General features: G+C 39.5%; 1 long non-coding RNA gene across 2 annotated transcripts; it reads left to right on the top strand.

Moving 5' to 3' along the window:
* Positions 1 to 292: 292 nt before the first annotated feature.
* On the top strand, positions 293 to 4,214 carry LOC112948633. Of its 2 annotated transcripts, none has more exons than XR_003249670.1 (2): positions 293 to 444; positions 3,972 to 4,214. It is a non-coding gene; the product is annotated as an uncharacterized LOC112948633 (long non-coding RNA). The 2 variants fall into 2 exon arrangements; XR_003249669.1 differs by having other exon boundaries at positions 3,775 to 4,177.
* Positions 4,215 to 22,417: the final 18,203 nt, after the last annotated feature.

Here is a 22,417-nt window from a genome sequence, read left to right as displayed (position 1 = left end):
CATCTGATGGACTTTGCTCAAACTTTTCCTCATTCCAATCTCATTATAATACCACTACATAACCCCATCGCAGAAGTTACCCGCCTCCAAGGAATGACCCCTCCTCACTGAGCATGCTCTGTAGATTTTCAATTAACTCGAGAGGCTTTTTAAACCAATCARTAACAAAAGTAAGTATGACTAGAGTCACAAGCTCCACCTAAATGTAAAAGAAAATATATAAAAGGTGAACTGAGAAGGGAAATGGGAGGAAGAAGGAAGAAGGAAGAAGGAAGAAGGAAGAAGGAAGAAGGAAGACGGAAGACTGAGGAAGGAAGAGGAGAGAGGGAAGACTCCGTCATAACTTCTGGATCACTTAACAGGCTGAACCCTTTTCCTCCCTTGCGGTCAGGACATCACCTGGGGAGACTCCTCAAGGCTGAGAGCCCTCTCCCATCTTCTGGGGTGAGTGATGATTGTGCATTTGTACACTAGGCACTAGCTAAGAATCCCACACTGTAGTAGAGAATTTCCTGTACTGATCCGAAACCTGTTTTGTAAATATTGCCTTGGAATAAATTGTGCTATTCATGAACTGGACTATTTGTTCTGAAGGTGATCGGACCTACAGTTGACAGACTGTTTGTGAACCCCACACTGCCGGAGTCGGGCCTATAGCTGATCATGTTATTTGTGAACTCAGTCTCCTGTTTTGTAGAAGATCAGACCTACAATCAACTGACTGTCCATGAACCCAGTACTGCCAGAGTTGGGCCTATAGTTATATATAGCATATATAGTATATTATATATATAGTATTTGCTATCCCTATTAAGAGATGAGTCCAGCCGTCGCCAGCCCCTCTAACATTTGAGGATCGACTGGAACACAAGGGGATTCATCTCTTACCAGATTTGTCCCCCTCTTCAAATCACAACAGAGAGGATATAAAAAAACACACTGGATATGACTGGGACCCAGCACTCATCAATATGCAAAAAAAAAAAAAATCTGTTTAAGGGAATGATATTTTAAAGGTTATTTCAACAAGAGCAAATTAACTACACTCAGTATCAGCTGTACCATTACAGTCGACTCTAAATATTAAAGATATGCAGACAGCAAACAGCTAGTATTTCTTCTATCTCTACTCTAAGTGATGGGACCATGGAGAACTTTAAAAAGTATTTTAAAAGGCATTTAAAAAGGGTTACTAAGATGAGTGAAAAATGTATATTGTTGCACATTGGCTTTGTTTTGGAGGGAGGGCGTATTCTTGAAAGAATAAGCTATGTGTGTTACTTCAGCTCTGAATCAATAAAGCTCCCCGCTGCAGAGCACYGGTGTCTCTGCAAAGCGCTGGGTGGCCGGGGGACACCCAGAGGGGGCCTTATCCACACAAGCCCTCCGTGTCTTTCAGCACCAGGAGCTTTCCCTGAGTGGGGGTAAATGCATGTAAGGACTCTCTTACTAACCGACCCCACTGCAGGATTTGTTCCTCGGAGTCGAATGTATTTATAGAAGCCAGCATTGTAGCAGGCAGCTAAGGACGAGCCAAATGAAAGCGTTTGCCACCAATTTATAAGCAGTTTACATTCCTTCAGCACTTCCCTACAATCATCTTTAAATTGAACCCCTGTTTCATTGATTTAGATCACTAAGGTAGAAGAAATGTTCATCATTTGCCCATGGCTTCTGCTAATGTACAGCAGTGTTTTCATACATTGTCGCCCAGAGTAGCTGAAATAATTTTGGTAAACTCTATTATTTAATTTTCCCATATGTTATTGGGAAATATATTATTGCATTAGGCCATCATGTTTTTCAAAGCAAAAAAATCCCACCAAAAATTACACACAGAGGCTTTCTCTTCCGAAACTGCAATTGTCAAAGGAAACATGATTTTTTGGCTTTTAAACAATTTATCCTGATGCACTTGGACCATGATGGAAACACTTTAGCTTCAATGCCTAATAACTGCCTCTGTATATGTGCTGAAAAAATTGCAGGCAAAAGCTAAATATGCGCAGAAAGAGACGCATCATTAGCCCCTGCATGCACGGAACAAAACGCCCTAAGGAAAGGATCACGAATTTACAGTTCATATGGTCAAAAACGACGTCTAAAGAGCACCAATTAACCATTTAACAACATATTGCTGTTGTTGTTTGCTTTAGGTTTTTTTATATGGACTCTGACATATGTGTGGGTGTACGCATCTCTGGGTAGAATGTGAATTAGATCAGATAAAATATATATCAGCTCAACAGGGTGCCCAAAACACCCACCAACCAACCCATCTATTGCTGCATTTGCCATCTTAAGCAAATTCAATTTCTTTCTTTGTGATAAAATAAGCCAGTTCAAAGTAGATAACATCTCACAATAATGAGTCCCAAAGCAGTAATTTAGCACAAACCTAGCAATTCTATTAYACAACACATTCAGTTCATTAAAAAAAACAAGCCAGCTTGTATATGATCTGTATCGCCACAAATCAAATACCAGCAAAATAAGCTGCTGGGAAATGCACGGTCCAGCTGGCAAAACGAAAACAAAAAGAAAAAAAAARRAAAAAACAGAAAACTTAAACCATATAATCACCTCAGAAGACAATCAGTTTAGATTAAATGTTCAGATGAAATTATGTTTAAGAGTTGTTAATGCAGAGATAAAATAGCTCTCCTCCAGTAAACTTAAAACATCTTACTTCTATCTTGTATAACTTATAGCATATCCATGGTAAATATATTCATATGTAATGTATTATTTAAAGTATCCTTTAGTTTATTCAGCTAAATAGCTTGTAGAATTAGTTTGCTTAACAAGTATTAGCTTATTTACTGAAAATCTGTGTAAAAAACAACAGTAGCCTATTTAAAATATAAAGTTGAAATAGCTTGGACTCAGTCCTTCGTTTCATGAGYTGCTGGGCACCTGGCAACTTTCATTATTTTTAATGAGGTGCTTCAAAACCTTTTCAAAATACGAATACCTGGCACAACAGCATCCCAGCTGAAACACCTTACGTATTTTAGCTTTTACACCAGTGCATGGCTACTGGCTATGTTGCATTATACTTTTTTTTTTTTTCAGTTTATTTAATAGGAAGAATCTTTCAAGTTTAATCCTAATTAAATATTTTCAAAATTACTCAATAAAAAGCAAGAGATGTGGCTGACACATTTTATTCCAAGTGGTCAATTCTAGTTCCAAAGCAACAATGCATATCTTGTATTTTTTAAGTAGATTTATGTTTTTAATTGCATCCTCTAATCTAATTTTACAGCTAATAGGCCATTCAAAATGTAATTAAAATAGTATATATATTACCGTGGCAATTTAATTAATGCCTCATCCTCCACCTACCAAAGTGCCCTCAATGCATTAGGGCATGGAAAGATAGGGGTTTTTTTAAAGGTATTTGGGCTTGAACAACCTCTACTAGATGTCAAAGGTACCATGATAGAAGGTTATGGTGTCTATATAAAACAGTTGAAGAAACTGTAATGGTCTAGACTGCAGCCAGCCAGAGACTGGAAATTCAGGATTTTTTTTTCTAAATATATTTGTGGAAAGAAAATGTACAAGAAATGAAAACACTAAACTTTCATTTTGCAGCCATCAAAACCCCATTCTGGTTCAGTGTTACCGAATGTCCTCAAGAGCCTTAAAATTCTCTGAAAGCCCAGCAATGAACCAGAAATGCTCAGCTTCCCAAAATACTCCAGGGTCAGGGAACACGTTAGTGCCGGGTTAGTCCCCTGTGCCTCAGTAACAGAAATTTCCTGACAGACTCTGACCAKGCCAAGAAATCTGAAGGCTGTACGTGCTACCAGTCCAACAGAGAGGCTGGATAGGGAGCACTCTGCTGCGTTTTCAGCTGGGATGTTTCTTATTTTATGTCATGAGACTTTTCTCCTGGAAAATGTTTCTGATGGCAAGTTCCCAGCCCTCACTCCCACTCTCATCTGGAATGCTTCCCTGAGCAGGATGGACGGTGAGCAAGCTCCGGGAGGCTTGGATCGCTTGGACTCATAAGGACAGACGCTGGCATGAGAACTGGGCTTCCATGGCCTGGAAAACATCACACAATGCACTGAAATGTGTCACCTACCAGGGGCTGAAGACGTGGACACCTTCCACTTCAGGGGCACGTGGGATGCCAATGCGGCAACTAAACCAGGTTTCAGGGACGTGGTCAGGGTCCAACAGCTACACAAAGAACCAAGTGATTACTTATTACTTGAGCCATATTCTACTATTTGCTGATGTCTAAGCTGCAGTAGCAATAAAATGCCCCTTTGATGAAACATTTCTTTTTATTCTTCTATTTTTTGCTTACTGTGTAACTCTGCCTGCTTAGCTATAAAGAATGATTCAGGAGCAGAAATACTGATCCTGGATTTAACAGCTACTGCTTGTTGCCTGGAATACAGTGTGCACGGGGCTCCACGATCACCACACTTTGCAATATTGCTGACTTCATTCTTAAGTGTTCAGTTTGCATCAAGGGAGCTGTAATTACTTATTTATAATTTATGCATATTTATTATTATCAGTATACATAAATCAGCAGTTCACTTGGGTTTAAAAACTGTCCTAAGCCTTGCTCATTGCACAAAACTTAGTTTAGGCCAAAACAATTACAGATCTCTCTCTTTGGGGCTTTATTATTAATATCTGGAAATATTTTCTGGAAAATAATAAATCTTAGTACCTTTGGTAAAGCTGCAAAATGAGGTGACCAACAACTACAATTAGTTTGGAAATCTAACCTTACTCAAGAGAGGACACAGGATCAAGGCAAGTCTTTAGATGTGAAACATGAAAGGCTAACCCCAAAACAAAGCAGTAAGGCAGTGTGCACATACAGCTTTCATCAGAAGTTCACAGAACAATYCCTACAGTACAGTAAATTATGCTGGAAACGAAACAAGAAATTACCAGTTTTCCAAATTCTATACACTGGGAAATGATATACAGTATGAGGTACTACTTCTCAGGTAAAGTATCAGCCCTCATCTCCAACTTTGTGCTACACCAGTCACCGGTGACATATAATTGCTGGCAAGAGGGAAGTGAAAAATGAAACAATGGATTAAGGATGAAGCTGCTGGTAAGTAGGCAGCCTTTTCACATGGATTAGCTTCACTTCTTTCTGTTGTTTCTCTCTGCTAACACACCACAGTTAATACAATGTACACCAACAACTTGAAATACGTAATAAAAGAAAAGACAAATCCTTTTGGTAGCTGCTGTTAAAGTGTGATTTCAGTTCCAGGCCTCTTCTTGGAGAATGAGGGGACTGCAAGGTCCATGCGCATGGACCTACCTGCAWGCACCCAGTTGCACCACTGAACGTCTAATCGTGGTGAAGCGCAGCCAGGAGCGATGCAAAARGGCAAAGCAGCATCTCTTGCACCTGTCAGCACCCGGAGGGGGCGTTGGGGAAGAATTTGCTGTGACTTTTCAGGGGCCCCAGTGGACCCAGCAGCACCACGTGTACATGCGCAGGCCCGGTGTGCCTGTGCTCGCACAGAGTGTGGATGGACACCTGACAGCAGAGCTCCACAGGCTGTGTAATGCAGTAAAAGCAAGTTATATTTCTGCATGTAAAGCCTCCCTGCACTAACCAGCSCAGTGAATTTTGCATTCATAGACTGGGGTGCCCTTAATTCTAACGTGGAGGATCTCCCATGCTCTATACTCACCATTACAAATCCTCAGTTACAAATACTCTTAGAATATAACAGAAAGCACTTTAAAATAAATAAGCATCTTCTTTTTTTTTCTTTTTTCTTTTTTTTTTCTTCACACTTTGCTCTCCAGCCTATTTCTCCAGCTTTTACCTGATCTTGTCTGTGATTTGATTCACCATGTGGTTGAAAAATAAAACTGAAAATCTGGCTAGTGCTATGCCTGATGCTGAGCTAAGCATTTTGCAAGATTTGGGGCCTAAGGTAAAATATGACTTTCCTGAAACCAAATGCCCAGATTTTTTACTCAATGAACTTACCAAGACTAAAAATCCCATTCTGACATGTAATTTTTATCGCCCCTCTGCGATAGCTAAATGCCATCAGAAAAAGCACTGAAAGCACTGTCCATCTCATGCCACTTCTCCTCTCAGCATCTCAAATTGCTCCGTAAATTTGCCATATTGGTAGATCTGCATCCTGCAGCTGTTCTCAGGACATCTCTCTTCACTTCATATTGGTTTGTTACAGTTTGGGCTAAGCCTGACAACATGACAGTAGTTGTAATATTTTTTTTTATTATTATTCAGAAATATTTGTAACTAATCTTTTACCTGAAAGTTTCCATATTGAACCCAATTATGAGTTATAGCGTATGTTTCTGTCTCTTCAAAACATGAGTTCTGCCAGAAAGGAAGAATAACTATTGCAGAGAACAAAAAAGTTTCCATAGTGTTTCCTCTTCAAAATATAATTATGATTATATTAATGTAAATGAAGATCAAGTAAACCTAGGCTGGTAAATGCTACTTTGTAGGTAAAGAAAATGTCTTTAGTGCTCCCCAGCTGCTGCTGCAATTCTTTCAGAGAAGTTTTATAGCTGCAGTATAGATTCCCTGCCTGCTACTAGATTTCTGTCTTGTTTATGGAATTTTAACGGTGTATTAGACRAAACTCTTCATCCTGCTTCTTTCCAGCAGCAGAGATCTCAGACAGATGAGTTGACAAAAATAAAATGGAAAAGAAAKATATCAAAAACCCCTAATATTTAAGAATCAGAATTTTGTGAACACTCACATTTGTAAACACTCACATTTATATTACAAATTTTGTAATACAAAATTTTCTGCTGATCTCTACTGAAATCGTCACAGGAAAAAGGGCAAGGAGAATGTGGTCAGTCAAGAATTAAGTGTTGTCCTGATTCCTAAACTCAGAGCCCTTAACCCATGAGACCAAGCACCAGAGCTAGAGAACTGCAACAGAACAAATATCTCAGGTCTTTCCTAAAGATAATTAATGTGACAAGTTCAAATTCACTTAGAATAGCTGGGATCACTGACCAGCCATCCTTGGTGCCCTCCAAAGACAACATAACCCCATAAAAATACCAAGAATGGTGATATGAAAAAGAGGCAACTATATTTAGAAAAGGTGGAAAAAAATCAACTCTGGCACACACAGAAGGAGAACATTTACATGAATAGAAACTGGAGCTGTAAGGAAGATGTTGAAGTGACAATATCTAACAGGCAAACATCCCTTCCTCCATCCTCCATCACCTGCTGCCTCCCAGTGCGGGTCCGATGGACCTCCTGGGCCTCCTGGCCTGCTCTCACCTCCAGCTCTAAGAAAGCTGAAATCTCTAATGATGCCATGGGAAGAAGTAAGACACACWCTTTTGTGAAATGGAGCCATCTCCATCATTTCCAGAGGAGATGGGGGAAGGGAGTCCTTTTGTGCCCTCCAGGCCTTCTCTCCATCTGGTGGACAGCTTATGTAAATAAAACAGCTCCACGGCCTTCCTCCTGCTTCAAATGGGAGAGAGAGGACAGCTTCTTTCCTGCAAGTGTTTGAGGCTCTAGGGCTTACTTTTAAACCCAGAATAACCTTACCGAGTTCAGTGCAGTTACGCTAGCATTACAATAGAGGAGAGGAAGCAGAATCTTTGAATCCTTAGCATGCCTGTGTTGCTAGCGCTATTTTATTTATTCAGGTCGTCTTTGCAGAAAACATCCAATTTAGATAATAGCTAGTGGGAGAAGCAATCCCCTTTAGGGATCAGCAGTGGTTGTTATATGATTTCTTAACAACTATTTTCTCAGCAGMAGGCAAGGCTGCTACTGAAATGCTACCTTGGTAGCATATGAGAATGCAGCTTCCAGACGTATTTAGGCCTGTTAGAAGTGAGAAAACATCCAAAACAAAAGATTCATAAAGCAAGATTAAATCATTCACAACAAGTGTATTACATTTATTTTGGCCTCCTCTTTTCTTGGCTAGATTTTCCCTTTTGTGCATGAAAATGCCAGGATACAAATACAGAAATGCATCCCCTTATACAAAAGAGCAGCTGAAAAAAGTCTTTGCCCCAGCCTAATGTGGCTGGTGACACGCAGGTCCCCAGCAGCTCTTCTACTTCCATCTATCTGCAGCACTGTCCTGGCCTGGATGCCAACATTTTTATAATTAAAGCTTAAATTTCTTCTTTCTCCATAGTCTTTTAGACTACTATTTCCATGAACAAACCCAATTAACATAAAATTACCATTTTCCTCTAATGTAGCGAAAAAGGGGATATAGATTTTAAATGAAAACTAAAAGAAATGTTTTATGGAAATATTTTCCAAGGTCTAAATTTAAACACAGAAGACATATCGAGGTCCTTATCTGAAGTCTGAATATGTACATGAACTTGCTCTAATTTCAAGCAAATGTGTTTTGCATTTCAGATAATACAGAAAAAAAAAAAGCCACGCCATTTTAGGAACACTGGAAAGGCTTAATAAAATCAGATAATACAATTAAACCTGACTTGATTCCTCAGCCTGCTGATGTCGCATATATACCCACGGCTGAGCAAGTCAGAGTGGGGTCTTGTGGTTGTTCCTCACTTGGTGGTGACAAACTGCCCTGCCCACAGCGCTGCTGTGGTGGCAGTTGCAGGTGGTGACTGGGGTTATGTATCTCCAGGCACGAAGTTGGCTGCTCGATAGGTGGTTCTCCATCAACAGTTCCACTGATGATGCCCAGCTAGCAGAACAAATCTAACCCGTCTGCTTTAATTAAAAGGATTCTCTACTGAAAATTGAAATAGAAATCATACAGAAGCTGGTCGAATAATTACATTTATTGGAAACACTATCATTTCTCATCAGTTCATTAGTTCCTGGGCATAAACTGGAGCATATTTTTCTGTCATTGGTCATGAAAATTTAGAACTAAGGAACACATCTGTAGATGTAGCTATCCTCCCACACAAGGTTTATTTTCAGTATGTGGTGTTACAGACCAGACACTTCTTGAGAACCTCATCTGAAGACCAGTTCTGGTTACTGACCAGGTCTGCAGCTAGAAAGAAAACATCTCAAGCAAAGAAATGAAATTTCCTATTTTTGACTCAGCATTTTGCCATGAACTTTGAGTTTGGAGCCTGCCAAGTGCAGATAGTAAGCCTATTTCTCCATGCTTATTAGTGCTGTTTGTGGTGGATAGCATTGATGGCCCTCCTGTTTCAGTATTCTGTTCTAAATCACTATCAAATACTTTTTTAGTGTCTTCATTATATTTTATCTTCTGAATTCACAAACAAAACAATTTTTTACTGGCAGCTAATGAAATACCAGGCAGCCTCACTTGTTCATGCTAGTGCTTCACATCACAATATTCCACACGGTTGTGCAGGAGGGGCAAGGATATACTGTGATGGATGGCAAGAACAGTGGGTTCCTCTGCRTATCCTGGTGGTGCTACACGGATGAAAACAAAAAGTATGTTTTGAAGAGCAGATCCACCCACATTCATTGCTCTTACATCTCCACATCCCCACAATTGCTCATCTCTGGTAGATGTCTCAGAGCAAAGAAAATATACATTTTGGATTGGTACATTCATTCACTTTTGCCTAAACTCTACTCGTTACTCTTAACAGTGAGCCCTAGTAGACTAGGGCCTACGGTGTTAGTCTCATATACCTCATACAGAGGTGGCTTCTTTTAAAAGAGCTTATGCTCCAGAAAAAAAAAAAAAAAAGCTATTATTTTAGCAGAACAATGCTTAGCCAAGGAGTAGCTCTGCAGGCTGTGATTGACAGCAAAATGAACAGGATCAGCAAAGAAGGGCAACGGCACCCTGGGCTGTACTCACACAGGCACTGTTGGGACATAACAGAAACAAGTGTCACCCTCTTCTCACCACTGTTTAGACCTTCTCTAAATATAGAGACCAGCTCGGTACCCCAGTAAACTGGAGTGAGCTCAGTGGAGGGCCCCAAAACTGCCAGGAGAKGGAGAATCCAGCCTGTGAGGAGAAGCTGAGGGAGCAGAGCTGACCCTGCCATGAGAATGAGCTTTATCCGACTGGGTAGAGCCAGAGAAACCTCATCTGATCTCGGAGCTGACCCTGCTTTGAGCAGGAAGTTGGACTGGAGACCTCTTGATGTCCCTTCCAACCTGAATTACCCTGCAATCTTATGAAACAGTCAAACAGAGATAAACCTTGTCAGCATTTTGTTATCTATTCCTATAGTCTCCTTGGCCTGGCCTACCAAGAAATGCTGGAAGATACCATCTTGGGACAGCTTCAGAGGCTTCTGATAATTCAAGCCATTACACTGACGTTCATGTGCACTATGCTTGGCGTAGCGCATACTTTCAATTACACATTAACACATGGATATCATGTCGATATCCGGAACACCATGAGAGTAACAAAATTTTACAAACACCTTTGTACTTACAGGGATACTCTTAAAACTCTTATCAAAATCCTTGGCACTAACGCAGCCAACCTTACAAACACCTTAACTTTCCTCTTAATATCAAAACCTCCTCATATCTTCTAGGCACATTCCAGTCCAACAGATTAAAACCTCTCAGGACATCTCAGTGCTTTACACAACAAATTAAAAACAACAACCTATTCTTATTATATTCATCAGCAAAGTAGAAAACACCTAGCGACTCTTTTCTATTTAAATCTACCACCAAAAATCTTTGAATGGTCAATCTACAGCATTATAAGCACACAAACGTCATCTAAAAATAGTTTAACTGAATGTATCTATCTCTGAACTGCAGGAGCTGGGAAGCGGGCACACTGTCTACTGTACTGCTGTTGTTAGAGGCTGTTGATGCCAACAAAACTTTATTGATTCACTGGTGGTTGAGCTAATAAAACATAAACGTGGAAACAAATAAATCCCAGCTCCCACAGACTATCGGGCAGACAGGTCAGGGCAGAAGTCTCTTTATATGAAACAAAACTTGAAGGGGATTGATTATAACCCAAGACTCATTTCCTTTTTCATAAAGAGTTAAAGTTATAACTGTGCATGTACCTACAAGCATGCACGTGTACATTCGGACTTGTATAACTGCAGGTAACTTGTAAGAAAAGTTGTAGTCATTTTTTCATAATGTACAACTAAAGTAGTATTTGTTTCATGTGTAGAAAAGATCTGAAATGCTTATTTGTTAGAATTGTCCTAGGAGGATAACATGAGATAGGGCAAAACAAAATGAGTTTGCTCATTTGTGTGAAAATGAATGGGAAAGAATATACATTTGCATATGGATAGGGTGAGAGAATCAAAATGTGGACGAGAAAATTACCTCTCTAGCAAGAATCCAAGTTGCCTATGAAATAGTATGGAAAAATAAATTAAAGTAAGCAAGAAATACAAACAGGCTTATTAGCAGTTGGATTCTCACTTCATTATTAAACCACTGAATTCTTATAAGCAAATTTGCAACTCTGGCTGATCCCTTTAGTGCCTACTAAATGCAGAATGAAAACTGTCAGGGATGGCCACTAACACATTTGAGGAAAAAACACAGAATAGTCTTACATGCAAACTGGCCTGAAAGGAGCCTACAAGATGCACAGGTTGAGATTTCACCTCAGTGCTAGTCCAAAGCAGTTGCACTGAAGGCAGAGAGTTGTGTTAGTCCTTGGTCCTTCTTTGAAAAGCTTTAGAAAGAAGTACACAAAAGCAATGTCTGTAACGCTGCTGCTCTTGCAACAGGAAGTCTTTATCATTTTAGTACTTTTCCTAGCGCWTTTTTTAGGTTGAGTTAATTCAAAGAGGGCAGGATTGTTGCTATCCAGCAAGTGGAATCTTTTTTTCCCCTTGCCCCAGGCAGTATTTTTCACAGCCACACTCGGTAAGAAAGGACATCACAGAAGTCACTACAATACACTAGGCAACTACACCATGCTCAATTGTAGCATCAGATACACATAAAAATCAAACACTCTTTGCATGATCCTCTTCATTAGCAAAGGTTAGTTACATCTCTCTCCTCTCTAAGGTTCTCGGCTCTTATCTCTAATTATGCAATAGCTTGCCCAGCTGAACACAGAAATTGCACTGATAAAATCTTTAGAACTCAGACCTGCAAGAGTAGGTTTAAATTACACACATATCACTGATTTTGCCTCAGGTACCCTGCGATCAGAATTTGCAGTTTGTTATTAATAATGAAAGGATTCAGAAAAGATTTGACATGGAATATGAAGCAGGGCAAGCTTTGCCTCCCGGGGCATGATCTCAGAGTAACAGATTTACTCCAGCATATTRCCTGGGAAAGAAAACCCAACAAGGTCTCATGTAGAATTGCTGAAGTCAATGGGAAGACACTCAATATATCAGACGGATGGGTGCAGAGCTGGACTGCTACAAACTCCATTAGCTCCCACACAGCTGAGCCCTTCCCGGGGCAGTCTCCCAGCACTGGGCAGCTCYGCAGGAACTGAAGGAGACTGTTAGGGATGAGCTCCACACTACAGAACTGTCACTCACCTCCTCTCCAAGCAAATGCAATGCCCCATCCAGCTCATTAACAGAGATTAGGCAAATGGCTTGATGAAGAAAGACTTTGGGGCTGGAGTGGGGAAATGGGAGATGACCAAGGACTAGAGATGGGTATCAGACTTATCAGACTGAGAGATCCTAAAAACAGGTGGCAACAAGGCACAGAGTCATAGCATGTAGACAAGGAAGCTGAGGTGTTGGCTGAGTTAGGTGCTGTTATAGTGAGAAGGTAAGAGGTGGGTGATCCGGGATGAGAGGGACATTACTTACTTCCTGGGAGGAAGTCCCCAGCCAGAGCTGAGATCATTTTGAAGGTCAGCAGTAAAGTTCTCCACCTCCAAAGGACAAGGCTCTGGTAAAGGAATTGGGACACATGGGAAGAATATCAAAATGTCTCTCCAGCTCCTCTGGCCACCACCTGCCATGCCATCTGCTGCTGCTGCCAGGACCACCTGGGCAAAGCACCGCTTGGATGGAGCAGCAAGAACAGCAACCAAAGGAAGGGCAGAGATGACATCTCATCAGCCTGAAGCCACGGCGGCCTCTAGAAGCTGCAGGCAGAACTGCTCCTGCTCCAACCATGTGCACCACAGCCCTCAGTTACGCTGCGATCGTCAGAGATGAGTGACATTCAACAGCCCTGACATATGTTGTATCTCCCTGCATAGCTCTACTTTTTGCATACCCCAGGTGAGATGGCATGAGTCCAGGTACTGACTTTGATTCTCTGCCTGTTGAAAATAGTATTTTCATGTATCTGCTATAGTTAATATAATGGTCTGATCTTTGAAAATACTTTCAGTTCAGCAAGGAARATTACAAACCAAGGTTCCCTGGACTGGGTTGCTTTCCTAACTTCTTGCTTATTTACATCAAAGACTACATGAATTTCAATGAAAAGACTATGATAAAAATCCATTATAATGATCAAAAACACTTGTTAATTAGTTGAGTTTCCAACTAAGCTGTGATTATGTTTCTAAATGACTATAATGAACAGGCTGTCCGCCTCAAAGGCAAGATGGCACAATTTATTTCCTTAATCTGGACATAATTTCCTTTATTTTGCAGAAGCACAAAATGTGACTGCTTGCTAACTTCCCAACAGGTTAGCTGAGGCTAGAAAATAGCTGTTTGTTTGCTTTGCAGCAGTGCAATCAGATGATTTAGTGTAGCTAAATATTAGTGTTTTTTGTGTATGTACAGCAGGTAAAATGGTAACCTTGATTACAAAATTGCTTTTAACCGCTTTGCAACATTGCTCCCGTGCACAGTTTTGAGTGACCAAACAGCCACCTGGGATGACTCCAGCAGAGGGGAGCTCAGTTTTTACAGCTTTGGCAGGAGCTAAGGCCCTCCACAAAGCACCCGAAACTTGCACACCAGGAGAATGATGGGGAAGATGCTCTGCAGTGATTATTTAAAGCTCAAGGAACTCAAGCTAACAGGAGAAATATCTGCCAAGGCCAAAGAATCTCCACTTTCCAGCTGTCTAGCTCAAAGTAACATGCTTCCTGCTGTATAAAAAATTATGGGCGAGAGGAAGAAAAATAGCTTAGTTTCATGTTTGTCAAGGGGTCTGATCCATAAATAGGAAGCATAAATGCTATGCTGCTATAAAAGATCAAGTACATATATAGCCTGTGTTTTGTGACTGGCATTGGTGAAAGATAACATTTTTTGGAATAAGAAAAAAGTCAGAACATGAGCTAGGCTTTTGTATTATTAATATATAATAATAAAAAGAAGTAACTTCCAGTTATATAAGAGTTACTTTGGCTTTTTGAACAGGGCTRTGTTGTATTTCCTCCTTGAAAAACAGCCGGAATCTTGTGGTTTCCTACAAACCGAGCACTTGTAGACCTGCCAGATAACCACATGGGAAACCAGTTCACTAAACCTAAAACTGAAAAGGAACCAGGCCAATAGCCGTATGGACAAATCACCACTTGAAATGCTTTTACAAACCTTGGTGTCGCTTTGGATGCCTGTATTGAATGAATTCCTCCTCCTGATCAAATACTGTGTCAGGTATCTACAAGGTCAAGCCTTAAAAGTTTTGCTCAGGTCGGAGGAATGTCTTTGACCTTAATCATTTCCTTTTTGGTTTAACTAGACCAGTAAACTACTAGAACATTCTTACTTTATCTAATCTCTCTAGTTTTGATTGCCAGTGCTCATGGCCCATAAGGCTTCTTCATCCRCGAAACAAGGGGTGTCTTGATTTCTCCAGCCATCACTAAGAGATACATATCTGGCAGAGAGCACAGATTAGAAGGAATTAAATGGATCAAAGTTTGGGTATTAGTTGTAATTTAATACTAAATTAATAATAACATAGCCTAACTTTCCATTTTCTCCATTTTATTAAACATATTATTAAACAGATCAAATGGTGTATATCTTGAAAATGCTCTGTACCATTGTGGCCTCCTTACAAACATGTTTCTATTTCAGTGAGGTTACAGAGCACATAAAATTTTCATATAACTGAAATGAGCTGTGTAGGGTAAAAGTAAATGCCAGCAGGCATCTAAATATTGTAGCATCTGTTATATTTTACACTCTGTGATCACAAATCTTATAAAGCTTCACTGCATTTTAGCTGTATTCTTCACAAACTATTCAAGATTGATGGCTGGTGTAATAGCCATCTCTGATATACTATCGTTTTTAATATACTGAACTATTGAAGCTGTCCCCTTTCTTTATATTATCAACCTACGTCTATTTTATGTTTTCATAAAACACATATGGAATGGTCAGTTCCAATAGTCAATTATACTATCATCAACTAATACTTCTACGCATGGTAGTATTATCTTAATTTTCATTGCATTCTGTTATATGCAAGCACAGAGAACACATGACAGTATAAAATGAAACCAATTTTCACATTTTAAAATAGCTAATTAGAGGTACTTAAAATGAATTACTTTCCCCTTTCTTGTTAGTTGTTAACTATATTTTCCAGATAACACTGGGTAAATTGGGTAATGCTGATGAAAAACAGACTTCTGAATTTCAAATGCATTTTCACTTTAAATCCTCCAGCAAGAACAACACTACCTACAAATAACGCACATTTCTAAATCAAACTGGGAGGCATTACAGCAAAACCCACAAGCTGGGGTTTAGAATGAGATCAAGAATTCCAATAACATACAGTTACATGTGTAGTGAATATCTAGGTTGAAGCACAAAAACCAAAGGGATATCAACTACATTATGACATTTACATTCATCCTCTTGGTTCGAGATGGGTATGATTTCAAGATGATGATTTGACAGAGCCCTGGAACAGGTTGCCAAGAGAGGCTGTGGAGTCTCCTTCTCTGGAGATCTTCAAAACCCTCTTGGATGCGACTCCGTGCCACGTGCTCTAGGTGGCCCTGCGTGTGCAGGGAAGTTGGACTGGATGATCTCCGGAGGTCCCTTCCAACCTTAACAATTCTATGAGTCTATGATTCTGCAAAATTTTTCTTAAGGACTCAGCACTAGGACCTTGCTGACAAGCCAACAAAAAGCTTAAAAAAAAAGAAAACAGGACAGAAAAAGTACATTTCCCTAGCTAATAAATTCAAGTCTTCCCAGCCTAGTCCATTACTTCAAACAGCACTGCAAATATGTGCAACTGCCTTTGCATTCATTTGTAATTAAAGACAACATTTCTGCTAGTGACACCAGCACAATGGCAATCATAAATATCTGTTGACTTCACCACTAGTAGAGAGATTTTCATTTTCAATGGCATGTAGCCTGCTCTTCAGTAAGAAGCTCTGACTCAAAAACTTCAGGAATTTAAACCAAGACCCATAACCTGCCCTTTCATTAGTTTTCTGCAGATATAGGATACATTAATCTTTGTAAATACCTACAGTAATTTAAGTTAAAAGCTGACAGTGGGAACCTGCATATGAACCCTTATTCACATCAGAAGCACAGCTGGCTACAGCTGAATCCCCCATGGCAGTAATGATCTCTTGGTTTGCAAGAACATGCTCAGAGGGATCTCCTGAGAGCAAAAATGTCTATAGATAGCTTTAATACACTCATCTTTCTCTCAGAGGGCATGGAAATGTATATTAGCACTGCTGGGCATAATAAATTCAGAGGAAAGGTGTCAGTGTTTGGAGTAACAAGCCTACCTCTTTGCATCTTTAATAAATGACTCTAAACAGTATACGGAGTCACACGTTTTTCATTAGCTGAAAAAGCAACAATGCTTCAGAACAGCTGAAGAACTCCTAAAACACTGAACATCTGCAGAGATATGGTTTAATGAACAAAGACTATCGAAGGCACTCACTGTCCTAATTTCCACTAAGTTGACAGACAATGCCCCARAACTGCCTTTCAGATCCAGCATCCACTAATAAGCTAATCAGAGCAGAAYAAACCGTTTGTGTATGACTTTAAAATAAAGAATGGTAAGTATAGTTATGCAACATATGTAGTGGGGTTTTTGTTTTTAAATAAGAGAATGATTTGTTTTGCTAAAAATGCACACACTTATGCTGAATAGTCTGCTCAGTATAAAAATACCCAGATTTGTCTAAAATTACTGTGCATTTTGTATGAGCTACAATAAACTCTCCAGTTGTGAACTCTGGCCAAAATTCCTTTCAAAGCCTGCAAGATGTAGCTCGAGTCACACAGCCCTGCCATTTGGCCAATGAGTTTATTTTTTTTGGTGAGCCTCAGTGCACCCATCAGTTTAGATCAATAGGTGCTTGCCAAAAATGTTCTTTAAAAATGCTCCACAGTACCGTTCAGTATATTTTCTGCAGTGGCTAAGCTTTTCTCAATAGAAGAATTCTGTATCTGTTTAACAACGCCTACTGCATGACTCAGTTGAACTATTTGATTAGAAAGAGATGGCCGCAATAAAGATTTAAAAAGAAATGATGGACTTATTTTTAGTAAAAACTGAATCTGCAACCAGCATATTTCCGGCCCCCTGTGGCTTGTAACTTGGCAAGTGATCTGCAAATATATTTGAAGAGTTATTCTGACGTCTTCAGTGGCCATTTGCTGAATCCTCTTTCCTTCACATCTTTAAAAGGCAGGCTCCCTGGGGAAACACTGCCGTCCCCTTGCTGGTGTATGGATCTTGCACAACGGGTCCCCGGAACAGCATCATGACAAGTCATAGCATGACTGGGAACTTGAGTGACAGCATGACTTAGTACAAATTACACACAACATATTTAAACAGAAACAAGTCTAAAATTTAACAACTTTCCTAGTAATTGTTTTTTCAGTAGGAGCCATCCACTGAAATATATGCAGAAGCAAACATGCAATTACATAGTAAGCTCACCACTATTTTACCTAAAGACAGCAAACTCAAAGTTAGATTGATGGAAACCAAAACACACCCAAATATATCAAAACAGAACCTGTTAAAAATAAATAAATAAAAATAAATAAAGCAAGGAACTTTCAAATCAAGGCCATTGCTGTTTTTTTTTTTTTTTTTAACAAAGAGCAAAATCACGTCACTCACTTTATCTCTCAACTATTTCCAGGTAAGCAGGTTACAGGATTTTGAATCCAATGAGACTGTGTCTGTTCTCCCCATGACCTGGGCTGCCCAAAGAGATAAGGACTTGGGAGCATGAACCATGATCATAGAGTTCACAGAAAGGATATTTATTATTAAAACAAAAAAAAAAAAGCTCAAGCAAGGAGCTCTGCTTACAGAGGATAGGATAAGAATATTAACCACAGAGTTATATTACCATGGATCTCTAGGAAATGGTAGACATTATGTATCAGAGGTGCAGAGATTTTTTTTTTTTTTTGAGTAATATTTGCCCAATCCAGTTCACCACAAAACTGCAAAAACAGTATGATGAAACAGAAGGAGGACTGTATTTTTTGGCAATGCTACTGGTTTATGGCAGCTTAAGGTCTTTGTGAAACTACTGCTCCAGACTGAAAACCAAAATTTAGCCCAGAAAGACAGATAATGAAGTTGATGGCTCCACCCTGGGCTGAATTTAAACAACAGCATCCACTTGTTAATAGGTAGCTCAAACACAAACACCATGGCCGACCTTATCAGGTGGTGGCATTTATGGGAGAAATTTAAAATGTATGTTTGCTTTGCTGACTCTATCAGTTTTAAGSTATGCGTAAGTGCTGAACTTTGTACTGTTTGTTCTATGCAGAGGGTGTATAAACACATGAGTGTTCCAGGGAAAAAAATGGATCCTTTGTGCTGATGCAAAGATTATACTGTAAAAATTATGGCCCATAATTTATTGTTTGAATAGGCTGAGCTAAAGTCTTCTGATTATTGCAAGAGGAGGTGAAATAGATCCCAGGGGCTGATGAAGGGMAACTCCCCACCCTGCAGGAAGGGAGCTCTAGGAATCCAGACATGCACCTGACATTCCCAACCTGCTCCTTAGCCAACATGGCTATGGATGCTATTAAAGCATGAAGTTAACATCTCAGTGTGCTGGAGGAATGAGCTTCAGCACACAGCTAGGAAAGCCTCAGGTCTCAGATTTCTCATGGAGTTTGAGCCAAACATTTAGATTCTYTCTTGCTTTCTTTCCCCACTCCCTCTTCTGCTCCTTAGAATTAATAATTCCACTAAATTTCTTCAGAGTATAATAAGAACTAATGAATTAGTGTTGGCAATATGCTTCAGTGATAGGAAGCACGGCACAAGTGTTAAGTGTTCTTGCCGTTATTGACACGCCTAAAATCTCCATAGAGATGGTGGGTTTGGTGTCTCAAAAGCTTCACATTATATAGAACGACATAGATCTTGTTAGAATATATATGTAAACAAAGCAGAGTGGTAGAGGTCTTGTCCGCACTGCCAAGTCACAAAAAAATTGTTCACATGATCCCATCATTCTGTTGACAGATCCGGTAGCAGCAATAGCTAATGAAGGACTAATGCGATTCCTCATGTATCCGTCAGCAATGACACTCCAAGACCTTGCTGGAAACTGAAGTGGGAAGCGTGTTAAGAAATAATGTTTACGGGAGAAAAAAAAACATGGAGAAGCAAGTGGGAAGTCTTCCTTAAGACGCAAGGAATCACACTACATTAATAGTCCCATTGGGAGAACTGCATCTGACCACTTGATGTCAGACTTGACCCACATTTCAATCAGCTTCCAGGGTAACAGAAGCTTCAAATAAATTTGATTCAGAAATAACTACATTTGAACAATTCAGCTTGAGAGATATTTCTTTGAAACACAAGTTGTGGGAAGTCAAATATATGATATAACATGAAAAGCTTTATTTAAATCTTGACTTATTCAAAGGAGTTGAACAAACCTGCTCACAGCAAAAAATGTCGCATGGTGCTCAAATCTTAATTATATTGAGAACTCCATATCCAAGCATATCTGCTATTTGAAAGGAAGCTTCCCAAACCACATTTGGACTTGTATGTGGCACAGCTCTCTGAGAATCAGCCAGATGGGAGCTCCCCAACCTCTTGAGAAGATAAAATACAGATCCCCTTTCAGTTCCAAAATGCGCTGACCACGTTTCTGAGTAAATATTAAAGTCTCTGACTATTTCACAGTTATGGATCTACAACCTTCTTCAGATGAGACTGTGCAGGTTACTGATCCCAGCTTTCCCCACTAAGGCTGGTGAGGGTCTTCTTGTTCATCAACTTCTGAGCTTGCTTGCAAATATAGAACACATTCATTACTAGAAAACCATTCCTGACACAGAAATACAGTTGAAAAAAAAAATGAGAAAAACTATTCATCAGCTTCCAATTTGAGCAATATAAACCAATTTCTCATTTCAAATACTTATATTTAAACAGTTTAAAGCAAAATGAAAGAAAAAATACTTTACTGCCTCAGTTTTTTTTTTTAAAAGCAAGTGAATTAATGAGCCCTTAAATACCTTAACAAGCTCGAGTCCCTTGGATTTAAACTGGATCAAGGAAATGCACACAAGCAACCGCATTAGGGATGAGAGGACAGCAGAGGGGATTGCATGCCAGGAGGCACCAGACTACAAAACTGCAGCTCCCAGAAGACAGGTGCCCACAGTCTAAGATCCCAGTTCAAGAGACATTAACGAATATGGCTTAATTTAATCTTGAGCTTAAAGTTGCATTGAATTCAATGCTACAGAAACATTTGGTAAAAATTATACTGGTGCCTGAGTGATTGTTGCAAGAATAATGTCTGAGAGATGGACAGCAAGAAATTTGCAGRGCATCATATAAAGAACTGGAATAATAGCACACAAGCCATACGGCAGCAGGAAGAAAATGAACAATTAAGCATAAATATAAGTTTTTAGAATTAGATTCTAACATCATTTGTGTATAAAGACACCAATCCAAGCAAATACTTATATGCTTAGATGTTATGGGTGGGCGTAGATTACAGAGGCTTTCATGGGGTTTGACCATTGAATTTTATAGATATTGAGGTTTCAGTGTTCTAAATTCACCAGGGCCTTAAGTCGAGGATTTTCTCTACTTTTCTCAACTAAACTTKCTGCTTCCTTCCTTCCACCACATGGAATCAGGAATACCTGATGACTGTGTATCCTTCAGCACTGATGCTATCTTTATCAGAGCATTCAAACCACCAGCATTCATTACCACAGCCTCAGTGACTAAAATTACTGTTCTGAAATATGCAGTCCCATTTTCTACTCACTATACCAATTTTCAGCAATCATAAAAGACAGACCTTCCTAGGATCCAATGAAGCAACAGGATAATCTATATTCTCTGTTTAGAAGTAGGAAAAAAAACATGGTTGAAGCAGTATAATATCAGCAGAGCATAACACATCAAGCATTAGAAGTAGAAAAGAAGAAATACACATTTAGAGTGAATGACTATTAGATAATWAATGATCGAGGGAGTATTAGTATCTAAACAATTACATTTAAAATTAACATGYATTTAAAAATAAACATAGGAGAACATAGGAACAGGTGGCTGAGCAGTTAATAATTGGAGTAATGTGATTCTTGAGCTATTACTTATTACTTGTAATTTATTTTCTTGTTTCATCTTTTCTTTTCTTTTTTTTTTTAAAAAAAAGCAGTTTATCTTATTAGAAATAGCATGGCAAGATAAATGCAGCATTTATCAGTTTCCTCATGAAATTTAGCAAGGCAGAAAGCATAATGCTTTCATGTCCCCTAAAAAAAGAGTCACCATCTCTCTAAATTTAGAYGACCACCCAGGAGAATTGCCCACTCTGCTGGACCGCAACATTTATCTGTGTATCTCAGCCCTGCTTCTGACTGTAGCTATAATTCTATATTCTAGCAGGAGATGTAAAACTACCTATCATACACCTTTTTGTGTCTTATTGAAGTATGAGTTTAATAAGAAGCAAAAGATGTTTTTTTCTAAGTTGTTTGACAAATCAGATTTTACTCTGAAGTCTGGAAATGAAAAGGATCCTCACCAGCACTGAAGTCCTCCTAAGGTGCTTACAGTGATAAGTAACAGCCTTTGGAAATTTCTGTTTTGAAGAACTGGAGGTAACAGTGGCTTTGTAAGACATGCAAATTCCTCTCGTTCCCTCACAAGCTCTCTCCTTGGATGCCTTTAGTTTATCTGCTGCTGTATTAAAGCTCAGCATAATTACAGGCTCTGACAGAGACTTCCTATTAATGTAGCAATGCCACTACAACCAGTCAATCTGCAGACACCATTACAAACCTATAACCATCTGCATGCCCCTCTTCCAGACAATAGGAAAAGATCAGATGTCTCCCAAATGACATCCCTGGCAAACCTTACACAGGCTGTTTACTTAAGCCTCTGTTTCTCGGTTTGCACATTGGCTAAGATCAATTTGCTGCCCGCAAACTTTCAGCCTTGCTGTGCTGCCACTGCACTGAGCTTGACCCTCGGCTGCACATGGGGCCTGCGCGGTGTCTTAAAGCCTTTGCCCCC

Source organism: Nothoprocta perdicaria, unplaced genomic scaffold (genome assembly GCF_003342845.1).
Source record: "Nothoprocta perdicaria isolate Ctin4 unplaced genomic scaffold, notPer1 scaffold_27, whole genome shotgun sequence".
Lineage (NCBI taxonomy): Eukaryota > Metazoa > Chordata > Aves > Tinamiformes > Tinamidae > Nothoprocta > Nothoprocta perdicaria.
The sequence above is the reverse complement of the archived record's forward strand: the minus strand, read 5'-3'. Positions and strand labels throughout refer to the sequence as shown.